The sequence below is a fragment of the Heterocephalus glaber genome, unplaced genomic scaffold (assembly GCF_053883595.1).
Source record: "Heterocephalus glaber isolate CG9 unplaced genomic scaffold, H.glaber_assembly_v1.0 deba00001744, whole genome shotgun sequence".
NCBI lineage: Eukaryota > Metazoa > Chordata > Mammalia > Rodentia > Bathyergidae > Heterocephalus > Heterocephalus glaber.
The window spans coordinates 1,781,120-1,795,258 of NW_028258450.1; positions in this window are offsets into that span (position 1 = coordinate 1,781,120).

Consider the following 14,139-nt stretch of genomic DNA (forward strand, 5'->3'; position numbering starts at 1 on the left):
AAGGGGAGAAAGGAGAAGATAGACAGCTGCCCTGATAAAGAATCTGGGTATGGGGCTCAGAAAGATGGAGGACCCGTGGGCCCTTTGTCCCCAGCTGCTTTTATAGGGGGTGAGTGGCCCTGCCCCCGCACCCGGAACTGACCATAACCAGGCTGGCTTCCGGGCACCTCTGCCTAATGTCATTTCTTCTGCTGCTCTACATGCAGCTTATTTCTGTCTGTTTTCTTGTCCTTGACCTACCTTTTAAGGCCTCTCTTTGGGGTGGGCAGCTAGTTGGCAAGGGTGCCCTATTCTTGGCTAGCTTAGAGTTAGTAAGGGGGCGTGTGGATGTCTGTTGTACTCTATGATGACCCTAGAGTGGATAATATAGTGAGTCTAGAGTGAATACACATGCATGTAAGTGCACAGGCATGTATGTTAGTGCACAGGTGTGCGTACACACTGCCTTAAAGTTAGACGGCCGCCCTCTTGCTTCTCCTACATTTTATTGCGGGGGGGGGGCTTATCATTTGTGCACCTGGCTTTCTCTCTGTGCCCTATTTGTCAGTATTTATTTTTCTGGCCTCTTGGCAGAAGTCCCAAGGCCATTTGGTGCCTCTCTTTATCTGTTTTTTTTCTCTTTTTCTATCCCTATCTTTGGCATGAGCAATGCTACATAATTTGGAGGAAAAGTCATTTGATTAGGCCTAGTTCTCCTGCCTACAGCCCAGCTACGGCATTTCAAGACAAAATTCCATTTTGGCCTCGGGTCACAACTGAGACCTCAATGGTCTGGAGATGCTGTGATGCTCCAGGACAAGATTACAGCAGCTGAAGATATTGTGGGAGGAACCAAATCTTCATCTGCATAGGTCCTCACTGATCTAGGAATTCTGCTGCTCTCCAGTCATCTGTTACATTTGCTTCCGGATGTACTGAACTCTCTGTCCTGACTCATTTGTTACATTTGTTTCTCCCCATGTACAGCAAGCTCTGGGGCTTTCATCTTTGCAGCCCAGAGCAGCACTGATCAGACCCAAGGCTCAGCTTCTTCTCCAAGTCTCATTTTTTCTACCTTTTCTGTATAATAAGTGAATTCTCCTTGTGCTGCCGTGGCTCACAGGAGACTAGGACTCACTGCAGAGGTTCTAGTAATGTCCCCTTTCCATGTTCCCGACAATGCTTCCCAGGGTAATTTCTCTAGTAAAGTTTTTTTAACTCCCTCTAGTCAGAATCAGCTAGAAGACCTAAGAAGGCCCCTATTTTATTTTCTACAGACCTCTGTTCCTACAAGGTGGCAAAGGGCAGGATCAGAATTCAGGACCCCAGTCCCGACCCTTTCTACCAGAACACCCTGCCTCACCCTGGCTGTCCCCACTCTGACAGGTTAATAATTAGATCATAACACTGATCGTAGTAGGAGGTCATCTGAATGAGTGTTTTCCTGTAGTAACATCTGACTCAACGCCAGAAACCAGGGACTGTGGAATCCCCATTTGAAACCACAAACTCCACCCAGTTTAAACCTCTGCTGGTTTCCAGCCAGGACAGCCTCCAGCTGGCTCCCTTATGAGGCCTCTGTCACCTGTTACAGGAATGCATGCACAGCTGCATCCCTCATGTGCTGGAGGGGTGGCCATTCCCACCCTGGCTTCAGGCTGCATTGAGGATACCGCGCCCCAAGCTCCAGCGAGCACCTCTCAGGCTCCCAGAGGCATGGGCCTCGCTTGGGGCAGCCCTCAGCCCCGGACCACTCAGCACCTTCTCCTCTGCCCCAAGAAGCCTGGGAAGCTACCCCTCCCACCCACCACAAGCTCAAGGCCACCTCCCAAGGCCTGGGGGCCTGGCCCAACCTGAGAGGCTTCTGGTGAACCTGCGTGCTAGGCCCTTGCTGTGAATGTTCTGTGCGTGACCCTTTCTTTTTTATTTTTTTCTTTCCTTTTTTTTTTAATGCCAGACAAAAGATGAAATTCCAGAGCTGGAACCACAGGGGATGATTCCAGATCTCATACTTTACAGGAGTATGGTTATTTAGAATAGCATTTAGGAAAAATAAAATAAAAGACAGAGCCTAGCGTGCATAAGTGTTGGCAGGTTGTAATCCCAACACTCTGGGAGGCTGAGGCAGGAGGATCCAAAGTTTGGACCCAGCCTGGGCAACTTAGCAATTTGTTTAAAAGAAATAGAAGCAATAAAACTAGAGGCTGTACCAAACATTCTGCCAGTCATCCAATCAGCAGAACTCTTATCAACGGCAAAGGCCAGGGGCCCCAACCATGCGGCTCAGAGAAGTCAGTCCTGTGGGAAGCCAAGGATAGTGGAAAGGGCTCTCGGTGACACTCATGGAGTAGCGACACATGCTGGGTGTGGCTGATATCAGGAATCGGTGACTCCATTACTTCTACACTGCTTTGCTCATGTCATCGCTGTCACCTCCCGCTCACTGGGCAGGTCAGGAAAGTGACTCGCCAGCCTCTGGTCTCACGGTACCTCTGCTGTGTTCCCCTCCAGGCGTCCTGCTGGCTTCAGGTACCTGCTCTGTGCTGGCCTTCTCCACGCACCTGGGCCTCCTGATGCAAGGAGCCCGTGCCCGTCTGCCTGCCGCCGGGAGCCTGGATGGCGATTTGCCTCTGCCTAGTCCTGGGCCTTAAGGCCTGGCCTGCAGCCTCGGTCTTCTTCCCAGGGACGCAGGAGCAAGACAGTGCAGATTCAGGTGAAGAGTGAGTGGGGTCCCCAGTGGGAAGGGTGAGTTCTCAGCGAGATCCCTGCACCCCAGCAGGGCCATCAGGACAGGGTCTGTGCCATCATCACTACCTGTCTGCATCCGCTGCCACCATAACAGAACACATGGGACTGGGGAACTCAGAGAGAACAGAGGTTACCCAGGTGGGATGGCGCACGCCTATGATCCCAGCACTCTGGGAGGCTGAGGCAGGGGCATTGTGAGTTTGAGCCCAGCCTGGGCAACATAGTGACTTAGTGAGACCTTGTCTCAAAATAAAACAAGGCTGGGGATGCAGCTCAGTGTGAAGGGCCCAGGTTCAATCCCCAGTATCACCAAAAAAAAAAGAGGAAAGAAAACCACGGGGTGGGGGGGTTCCTCCTACGAGCGTTGTGAGGATTAAATGTGCGAAACCCTCGGCTTCTGTGGAGTGCACCGCCGAGCGGCTCTCAGAGCACTTCCACTTCCGCAGCTCGTGCAAGGCCCTGGCCTCCGTCCCCAGCACGCTCTGCACACGCGGCTCATTTCCCACCATGGCTCAGGACATCCCATAGCTAACAGCACACTGTCCTGAGGCAGCAATCAGCCTTACTGTGGCGCGCTGTTTTCTGTAACATTTCTTCCCCGCTCCCAACGCCCCCTACGCCTGGGCACCTGGCTCTGTGTGTTAGCCCGCGTGGTGTGCGGGCGCCAGGCTCTCTGCGCCGTCCCAACCCCTGAGGCTGTTACGTTGCTGTTTTTCTCCTCCCTCCAACCTAGGCCCAGCTCCGCCTCTCCCAGAAAGCCCTTGGCGAGCTCCCCGCTGCTGCTGAAGTCCTTTCTGATGGTCACAGTTCGCTGAGGTCGGACATAATCCCACACGGAGGTTTCCGGCCCGCGCCATGTGTCAGGCCACCCAGCGTCAAACCCCGGATGTGCCCCTCTCTGACTGCAAGGCCTGGCCCTAAGGAGCCCTGGGCCTCGAAAACTTTTGGCTGAAAAATGTAAGGAAAGAGAACTATGGGCGCCTGGGGTCGCCCACTCACAAGCTCCAGGTTTCTACTCCTGCATCCTTACAGTTGATGTCTCACATGGTAATGGGCAGGTCCTGCTCAAGTTCAAGTTTACACGCTCCTTGCCTCTGCTCAGTCCTCCCATGGCTACCGTCTCACTCACAAAGCCCTCACCCAGGGCCGGGGCCAGGAGGTCCCGTGTGATCCACCCCCATTACCACCCCAGTCTCCTCCTTCCCTCTTCTAAGCACACTTAGCTCACACTCACCTCAGGGCCTTTGCACTTGCTGTTCCGGCTTCTTGAAGCACTTCTTCCCTACCTGCCACCTTCTTTACCTCCTTCAGGCCTCTGCACAAAATGCTGCCTCCTCAGAGAGGCCCTTCTTGACCTTCCTGACCACCTCCAATCCACCCCTCAACTCTCTTATTTCCTTCACAGCACTCATCCCACCCGGACTACATACATATGTGTTCATCTGCATGTGACTGTCCCCCCCCCCCACCAGAGTCCCAGGAGGGCAGAGGCTGCTTCTGTCCTCTCGCTGCTGACCCCAGGGTGCCAATTTGGTTCACCCGGAAGTCGATGCAGACTGCCAAGCGGTGGGAGCCACAGAGGCCTGGGGTGTGCAGGAGTGAGGCGGATGAGGCCGGTTACCACGCGGGAGCTCGCCCAGGGAGCTCGGCCCTGGGGTGGCACAAGCGGTGACGCAGGAACCGGTGCGTGTAGCGTCAAGGGCTGCTGCGGACATTCCCATCGGCCACCTGGGGGCGCGATCTCCGGTGCCACAATTACTGTGTGGTGACAAGGGACCCTGAGCCAGCCGGGGCTGGGCTGGACCCGCGGCAAGGAGCTCTGCGGCCAGGGGCTGGCTGGGCACCTCCGAGTGCAAAGGCGGCAACAGGGGGGAGGAGGAGGGGGAGGGAGAGGGGGAGGGGGAGGAGGAGCCGCCTCCCCACGACCTCCGCACTCGCACTCCGCAGCGGCCTTCCTGCCTCCCGTCGGCCCCCTTCCACGACCCAGAGTGTCGCCCCTTTTCCCGCCACCTGTGGGCCGTGGCTCGTGAGCCCGTTTTACAGATGAGAGACGGCGGCCCAAACAGGTGAACTAACAAAGCCCCGCTCGGGATCTGCACTGGGTTCCTGGGCTCCCGGCTCCCACCGCTTCACCTCTGGAAGTCTCAGCACAGGCAGATGGGCGTGTGAGGAATGGTTCAAAGAGCGGGCATTGGAATTTGAATTCTGGTCCCTTCCTGGCTGTGTGTCATTGGATCAGTGTCTTGACTTCTCTGTGGCTCAGTGTCCTCACCCATAAAACTGGGGAAATGATAGTGTCCAGGCCAGAGTATAGTTGTGAGCATTCAGCGAGACGAGCAGGTCCACATATTAAAAGAACAGGGCCTGGCACTGTTGAATACTAGTGACCCGGTATCTCTGTCACCACGAGCATTATCGTTGTTATTATTAATTCTCTGACTGTCCCCATATGCATATGTGGAGCCCCAGGAAGCAGCAGCAGGAACAGCAGAGTTTTATTGACAGAGGAGAAATGGCGTGGAGTGAGCTAGGCGGATGCCAAGGAGCTGGTGGGGAAAGAGGGAGGAGTTTGGGGCCGCAGAGAAGCGCTAGCTGAGGTGCTGAGCAGAGTGCGGAGGAGCAGGCCAGGGGGTGCTGGTGAACCAGCCTCGTCTCCCCAGCCAGGGTCCGGCACCAGCTTTGCGACTTGGTTCTGGGTTGATCCACCGGGAAAAAATAACTTTAAAATCTTATTGCCCCTGACGATTTGATACGTTCCATGGCGGCAAAAGGATCTCCAAGACTCCTGCTGTCCTTTCATCAGCTGCCTGGGAAATGTTTATTGAGCAGGTGCCAAGTGCCCAGCTCTTGCTGGGCCATGCTGGGGACGCACTGGGGACCCAGACCACAGTGAGAGCCTGTGGGGGCCATCCGAAGACCTTGACGGCCAGGATGTCAGGACGGGAGTAAAGGGGCCCAGGGAGCTGTGGGACCCTGGGGAGGCTGACCCGGGCTGAGGGTCCTGGCGGGCTTTCTGGAGCAGACATCCCAGCTAAATCACTAAATTGCTTACGCTGGACTCAAACTTGTGATCCTTCTGCCTCCGCCTCCCAGAGTGCTAGGGCTACAGCCCCTTATTGGGGCCAGGGATTTAGCTCAGTGGTGCTGCTGCCTGCCTCACAGCACCTTAACTGCAGGCACAAAGCAGTTCTAAATCCTGTTAAAAACTAATAATGCCCCAGCGGCCACATGTAGGTGACAGATTCCAGGGCTACCTTGGGCCTTGCCGGGTCCCCCCAAGGGTCAGACTGGCTCCAAAACCCCAGCATCTAGCGGCGTCCTTCCTGCCCCAGTGTCCTGCTGCCGCGCCCTCTCCTGTTCCATCCACTGTCAGAGGAAAAGTCACTCATTTCCGGTCTGGTGGCTGCAGGGAGGGGGGTGGTTTGCACAGCTGCCTGAGTCTTAGAGGTGACACTGCAGCCACCCCCTTAGCCACTGGCCAGCATCCAGGGCTCCTCTGGCCCAGGTTGCTGCAGAACCCACTTCCCTTTGGGACAGCACCGTAAGAAGCACTGTGACCACCCCCCCAGCCCCCCCAAAAGCTTCACATTTGTCAGAGACACCCTGGCGGTCACCTCTTTTGTAAATCCCACCCCCGTGACACGGCCTCATAGCATGTCCTTCATTTCCTGTTGTGTCATTAAATATTTCTTTGCATGATGATTTAATGTTCATCTCCCCAGACTGCCAGGAGCGTTTGTTGAGTGAATGAATGAGATTGAAACCGCGCTGCCCAGAGAACACAGACTGTGTTTGATGGGGTCCCACAGGGACCCCAGCTCCTTCACCGGTGGCCTCAGCCTCCTCAGGGCGTGATACATTCAAGATGTCCTGGTTCCAACCCGAAGGAAGGGGAGCCATGCAAATAGGTACCCTCTCTTCTTTTTCCTGTTTCTTTGTGGTAGTGGGGATGGAACCGCTCTCAGCGCTGAGCTACATCCCCAGTCCCAGGGTCTCACTAAATTACTTAGCTGCCCCAGCTGGGCTCAAATTTTAGATCCCTTGCCTTGGCCTGGAAGAGTGCTGGGATTACAGGTGTGTGCACACCACCCCCGGCTAAGTCACCTTCCTAGGAAGGCACAGCCTAGAAGCTGTTCATGTCACCCCCGCTCACATTCCCTCGGCCAGAGCCTGGTCATGTGGCCCCACAAGGCCCTGGGAAGTCTGCAGCTGCTCACGTCCCCGCCTCATCTTGCCCCACGAACCACCGTGCCAGCCACAAACTGCCTCAGGCTCGGCTGACTCAGAGCATCGGTGGCTTACCCCAGAGAAGGCGCACTTCTCCATCCTGTCACAGCCTGTGCAGGTCTTTGGGGAGAGTCTGCTCTACACAGCTGTTCAGGGATTCGAACTTTGTCCAGCCTGTGTCTCTGTTCCCCTCAAGGTCACCTGAGACCACCTGAGACCGGGTGTGGAGCTGAGTGGCTGGAAACAGGGAAAGAGTTCTATGAGCAACCAGCCAGTTCCCTCCTCATGGACTTGCCCAGGCCCTCCTGCCACAGGGCCTTTGCACATGCTTTCCCTACACCTGGAATACTTTGCCCTCCTTCCTTCACTCCATTTGCTTCTACTCATTGAAAAATCCCAGTGCAGTCAGCACTTGCCTGGGTCACACCCCCAGTTGCACCCACCTGCCCAACCTCTAAACCAGGCACAATGGGACATACCTGTAATCCCAGACATGCGGGAGGCTGAGGCAGGATGATTGGAAGTTCGAGCCCAGCCTGGGCAACTGAGCACGAATTTGTCTTAAAAAATTAAAAATTAAGGGAAAAAGACTGGAGGTGTAGCTCAATGCTCTCTGGATTTAATCCCCAAAACAAAACAAAACATTCGCCATTTTATAAGTGAATAACACTTTGATCATGTCTATTTCATGCAATCAATTCTGAGTCCCAACGGGCAGGAATGATGTGCCCCACTGCATGCCCTGACCCTGCAGCAGTGCTGGCTGTAGCAGACACTTGGTCAGCATCTGTGCAGTGGATGAATGAAACCCTCACCCACTTCTTTCTTGTTCCATGGTGAGACCCTCAAGGGCCTTGAGCGAGGTGAATGAAGAAGGAAGCCAAAAGCAGAGAGATTTCTAGCTATAACCTCTGGCGATCATCATTTCTCTCCTCCGATCTTATTTTACACATCCATTTCTGTCAGTGTAGACAAATATATTTCTTCTCCACTACTACTTTTTCTTGTTTGAGATAGGGGATCACTAAGTTCTCCAGGCTGGCATCAAACTGGGAATCCTCCTGCCTCAGCTGCCTGGTAGCTAGAAGTACAGCAGTGTGCCACCACACCACACCACATCAACCACCATTTTTATTTTTGTTTGTTTGTTTTTTGAGACAGTCTTGTTGTATAGTCCAAGGTGGCCTTGAACTCATTGCATAGCTGAGGCTGGCCTCAAACTCCAGGTGATCCTCCTGTCTCGGCCTCCCCAGTGCTGGGACTACAGACATGCACCATCATGCCCAGCTCCACGACCATTTTTAATAGATTGGTGGCGGCTGATTAAGAGTGCTATTTTGGGGGGGGGGGTACCGGGGATCGAACTTGGGTCCTTGTGCTTGCGCAGCAGGCGGCGAAACCACTGAGCTAAATCCCCGGCCCAAGAGTGCTATATTGAGTGTTCTATGAACCCATCTCTGGTCCTCAGGAAGGGTGACTCTGTGTTGATTATTGATGTCTTCCAGGATGAGGGGACAGCTCACATGACCTGCAGTGTGGGGACATCATTGGGTGGCGAGCAGAGGACAGGGGTTCCAGGCACCTAAATTGCTGTGTGTGGCAAAGCCTGATTTCTCCAGGCGTTTTTGTTGCTATTGCTACTGTAGTGTGCTATGACCTGTACACGGTGCTCTTCTGTCACCTCGGCACTTTTTGTCTGTGCCTTATCTTCCGGTGGCATGGACTCGCTCTGAGCCCAACTTCCTGTGATCATCAATAAACATGGCCGCTCACTCCTTACTACTGGGTGTACACGTGGCAACTCTCCTCATTGTACTCAAGAACCTGGACTATTACTGACCCATTCAATCATAACAGAAGGGCTGGGGTCACAGCTCAATGTGAAGATCCCAGGTTCAAAAAGAGAGTACTGTGGAACAAAGAGAAGAAGAGAGTTAAGAAGGAGAATGAAAGAAAGACGGGGAGGGAGGGAAAAGAGAAGAAAAGGAAAGGAAAAGAGAAGCGGTTGATTCAGCTCACAGTTCCAAGGCTCTGAGGTTTGAGGTCCAAAGGCCACAGCTCTGGGGCGACCTCACTGCATCTGACATTTCTGAACAATCACCAAGGTGCTAAATGAAAAAACAAAATGGAATCTCTGCCTCCATTCCTTTCCTGAGCTGCCAACACCCCCACAAGAACATACCCTGCACTTCTCTCCAGGCAGGCAGGCAGCCACACACGTACTCGTGCACGCATGCAACCACACACGCGCACATATGGTACTTTTGTGTCCTGGCTACTCCTTGGTGCCCTGCCAGCTTTCAGGAGGAAAAGCAGGCTTCCAGAAGGAAGCAGTAGTCAGGGCTCCCTGAATCAAGATGAATGGGAAACCATCCCAAGGCATACATTTTAGATTTAAAAAAAGAAAGAGGGGGAAAAAAAAACAGGAAGAAAAAGAACAATGCTACCGTGTTGTTTTTTCAACGCGAGTAGAAAGAATAAGGAAATAGATTCATACTTGCTTCCTTTGTTTTTGTTTTTGCTCTGTTGGTTTTTTGAGACAGTCTCACTATGAAATTTACGCTGGTCTTGAACTCACTATGTAGCCCACGCTGGCATCAAATTCACAGCAATTCTCCTGCCTCAGCCTCCCGAGAGCTGGGATTACAGACATGCGCTACCAGACTCGGCCATACTTGCTTCCTTATTCAAGTTTCCAGGGACTCTTTGGATCCAGAAGTTGGGGAACCACAGACTCAAATAGGATGAAGACCAAGAAGCTCTCCTGGACCCACTGGGAATGTCTGTTCACTTGGAGAATTCCATTCACTTCTGCTTTCAAAAGAATGAAAGGTAAAGTCTAGAACTGGTCCCAACACTCAGGGAATTTAGTCATGAAGAGAGATACACAAAAGCAGGCAGTATTAGTATTAGTAACTATATTAGTTATAGTATTAGTCTCCCTGTATTAGTCAGCTTGCATTACTACAATGAAATAACCAAGGCAGATAAAATACCACAGGGAGCCCCACAGCCCCTCCAAGGTTCGTCCCAACGGCTGGGAAGCTCCCACCAGACCCCACCTCCCAAAGGTTCCTCCACCTCCCCAAAGTGCCACCAGCCTGGGACCAACACTGTAATCTCCACAGGCCCCTGGGGGACACTCAGGTCACACCTAAACCATAGCAATGCTCCAGAGCAGATTTGCTTTGTGTACAGTCTGGCTCCTCCTACCACCTTTCCCACCTTAGGCCAGACCGGCAGAGCTGTGTGTGAGCCTCTGCTTCCTGTACACCCCTCATCCAATTGGAAAGCAAGTCCCTTTGTCTCCACCTGAAAAATAAATCTAGATGCTGGGCATGGTGGCATAGACGGTCAGCACACCACTTGGGAGGCTGAGGTGGGAGGGTTGCTGTGAGTTCAAGGCCAGCCTGGGCTACATAGTGAGTTCAGGGCCAGCCTGAACTACAAAGGGAGACCTTGCCTCAAACCCCACCCCCCAAATACAATACAATACAAGAGAATCCAATCACTCCCCCAACCAGGCCACCCTGAAATGAGCCCATCCCCTGCCTCCTCGACCAGCCCATTGGGCTCCCAGTTTTCACCCTCACCCCCTACAGCCTGTTTCCCACACAGCAGCCACAGAGGTTGCCCTCCAAAGTCTTCCCGTCTCTGTAAAACACCAACTCTTCACCATGGCCACAAGGCCCAGCCATATCTGATGCCATATCTGGCCACTTCCTATCTCCATGGCATCCTTTTTCACTGTCTCCATCCCTCAGTCCACTCCAGCTTCACTGGTCCCTTTGCTGTTCTTTAAGTCATCAAGTACATTCCTGCCCCAGGGCCTTTGCATTTGCTATGCCTGAAATATCTATGTGCAGCATTTTCACAGTTCACTTCCCTTGGATCTCTGCCTAAATTCTCCACCCCAGAGATAATTTTTCTGTCAGCTTCCACCAGATTCTGCTGCAGAAACAACCCCTAAATCTTGTCATTCCTCACTCGTGTTATGAACATTGACTGCAGGCAGGCTGTGGGTCTTCTCTACACATCTTTGTCCTGGGGTCATGGCGGAAGGAGTGACAATCCTTGGGACAGAAACTACGTTGACCACTGGGCCAGGGATGTAGCTCAGTGGTGCTGCACCTGCCTGGCAAGTACAAGGTCCTGAGTTCGATCCCAGGTACCACAGGGAAAGAAAAAGCTGTGGTGACTGGAGAAGCCAGGGACAGAGCAGCCCACGCTCATGGCTCACTGGGGACCAGGCCTGCAGTTGGGAATGTGGCAGGAGACTCCGCTTGCAAGAGGGAGCAACAGCTCCAAGAAAACGAAACAAGCACAGCTGGACGACACAGTGCTGCTCCCACCAGCTGTGCACAGATGACCCCGGGTTACTTCCAGGGGACCGGAGGCCGATTTTGCTGAGTACATGGGCTCTCCACTGACCTGCAGCTGTCTGGTGGGCAACTGGAATGGAGAAAAGGCCCACACTTGCAGCTTTGTCACACCTGTCCCCTGCACTGTCCTAGCCCCGGGGTCAGATTCCACTGGGCTCTGCATGTGGACTTGAAGGCCATTTAGGAAACGTTGTGTCCAAGACCCCGACCCAGGTGAGCTTGGCCTCCGCCCATGGGAGCTGGTCTGTGTCCATTTCCTCGGCAGCCCAAGCCCTGAACGCCCTCTCCCTGTCCCCAGGCTGGGCCATGTGGCCGGGAGAGGACGTCAGCAGTAGGAGGAGCTCGGCAGACCCTGAGCGAAGTGGACCTCGAGTCAGCCCACCAAGCACGAGACCAGGATGTGCAGGATGACGGAGCCAGACAAGCAAAAACTCAACGCCTCTAGGACAGGATGACCGTGACCACCCATGATCCAGGTCTGCCACATCTTTCAGATCAGAGCCTCTACCCATGGGAATTACTGGACTCCATCCTGTCCCAGCAAATCAATAAACACCTGCTATCCTTCCTTCAGCAAGTGCAGTTTGGTTGATCTCTTGACCAATCACTGGCCTCCTTCAGCTGAAGCCCCAGGGTGACCGTGGGTCAGAAGATCCTGTCTTCTGGCATCTGCAGCCTCCACCTTGCTGACAGAGCACCTGCCTCCCTCGTTACCATCGGCCTCTTTCCGCCTCCCTCCCCAGCAACCTCTTGCTCATGTGTCTTCTGCCCCTGGACAGGTGTAGCACGTAGTAGGTGCTCAATAAATATGTATTGGCTGAATGAATACAGGAGGCCAAAAGGCCCAAGATGGGGCAGTCTAGAGAGGTGTAGGAGCCGAAAGAGGGGCATTTCACTGAATCCCTCACACCCACCCTCAGGGCTCTGAGCTGGGGAGCCGTTAGCAGAGGAATCATACAGCTTCTTGGTTCAGCCCACCTATTCCAACCAATAGCAACCTCCATCCACCACAGGCTCCTCCCACCTATTTCCCCCCCAAGAAACAAGCATCTCACTTAATTCAGCTACGTCGGCAGCACAGACTTTTGGCCCTTCCCAGTGTATAGGAGCTGAATTACTATTTTTTCAAAGGAATATGGGCCACTGAAGCCCCATCTCCTCCTGCTGACTCTCACCACCTCCTAGTCCCTTCCCTGAGGCTTTCCCACTTCCTGACCCCTAACTCTGATTCCATCTCAAACTTGCCCCATCCCTGCCCTCAACCCTGCCTTGTCCCCACTCTTTAGTTTTGTTTGAGACAAGGTCTCACCAAGTAGCCCAGTCTGACTTCTGTGGTGAGCCTCCAGCCTCAGCCTCCTGAGATCTTGGATTATAAAGCGTGTGCCACCATGCTGAGCTTTGTATTGTTTGTTTGTTTGTTTGTTTGTTTGTTTGTTTGTTTTTTGAGACATTTGAGACAGGGTCTCACCGTGTAGCCCAAACTGGCCTCAAACTTGCAGAGATCCTCCTGCCTCAGCCTCCTGAGTGCTGGGATTACAGGCATGTGCTTTGTCACCATACTTGAGAGGCTGAATCATCTCATGACGTGAAATTGCTCAGGACCACAGCCTCACCTGTACTACTACCAAGTTCAATGCCCAGTGGGGAGGAGGTGGAACAGGGGTGATGTCAGGAGCAAGGCTACATAATTTTGGGGAAAAATCATTTCACAATTAAATTATGATTAAGCCTACAGGGTGGCTATGGTGTGTCAAGGCATAACTTCATTTTTGCCTCTGGTCACAGCTAAAACCTCAATGGTTGACACTCCAGGGCAGGATTACATCAGCTGAAGACATTCTGGGGAATTGAGCAGTAACAGAAAAGTTTCATCTGGGAAGGACAAATTCCTTATCAACATAAATTCCTCATCATCCTATGATTATTGGCACCCTCTGAGTCATCTGTTACTCCCAGTGAACCAAATAAAGGTGTGGCAAGCTTGGGGTGAACAACATTGATCAGCCCCAAAGCTCAGCTTCTTTAAGTCTCATTTCCTGTCTTTATTCTTTAATTCGCCTTGTGCTGTCATGGCTCACAGGAGACCAGGACCCACTGCAGAGGTTCTGGTCATGTCCCCTTTCCCTGTTCCCTACAGGGTGAGGGACCCCAAATGTGAAGTCAAACAGCAGCAGAGGGACAGCCTGAGAGGAGTGGAGCTCAGCAGGGCATCCCCTGGGAGAGGGGGACATCCCTGATGGTGACAGCATGACCCAGAGAAGGAACATAGCCACGGCCACAAGTTCCTAGTTTGGAAATAACTGAGCAGAACAAAGATGCTAGAAATTACAGAGATTTCCAAGAGCCCTGCCTGTGTGATTTCATTCAGAAATTCACCTGCACACGTCCAGGGCAAATACAGACACCCAGCATCCCAGCTGGCACCTGTGGCATCAGAGAGAGTGGCCAGGGACAGAACTTTCCAAAGGAGCCAAAACCCAAAGAAGGAGTTTCCTAGAAATATACTGGGATGTTCAGGATCCGGGACCAGAGCTGCTAGGGAGCCCCATGTCCATGGCGGGACACCCTGGGGACCAGGACACCTCTCGGGCTCTGTCTCTGAGCCTCTGGCTCTGTCACCTCTCCCTCATCTTTGTCTGTCTCATCAATCTGACTCTCATTCTCTGCGTTTGTGGCACTGAGGATCGAAACAGGGCCTTCCCACTGACCTGCAACCTACATCCTCACCCCTTTTTTTTTCTTCCTTCACTCCCTATTTTGGGACAGGGTCACACTAAGTCGCTGACTTGCCAGGGTTGCACTC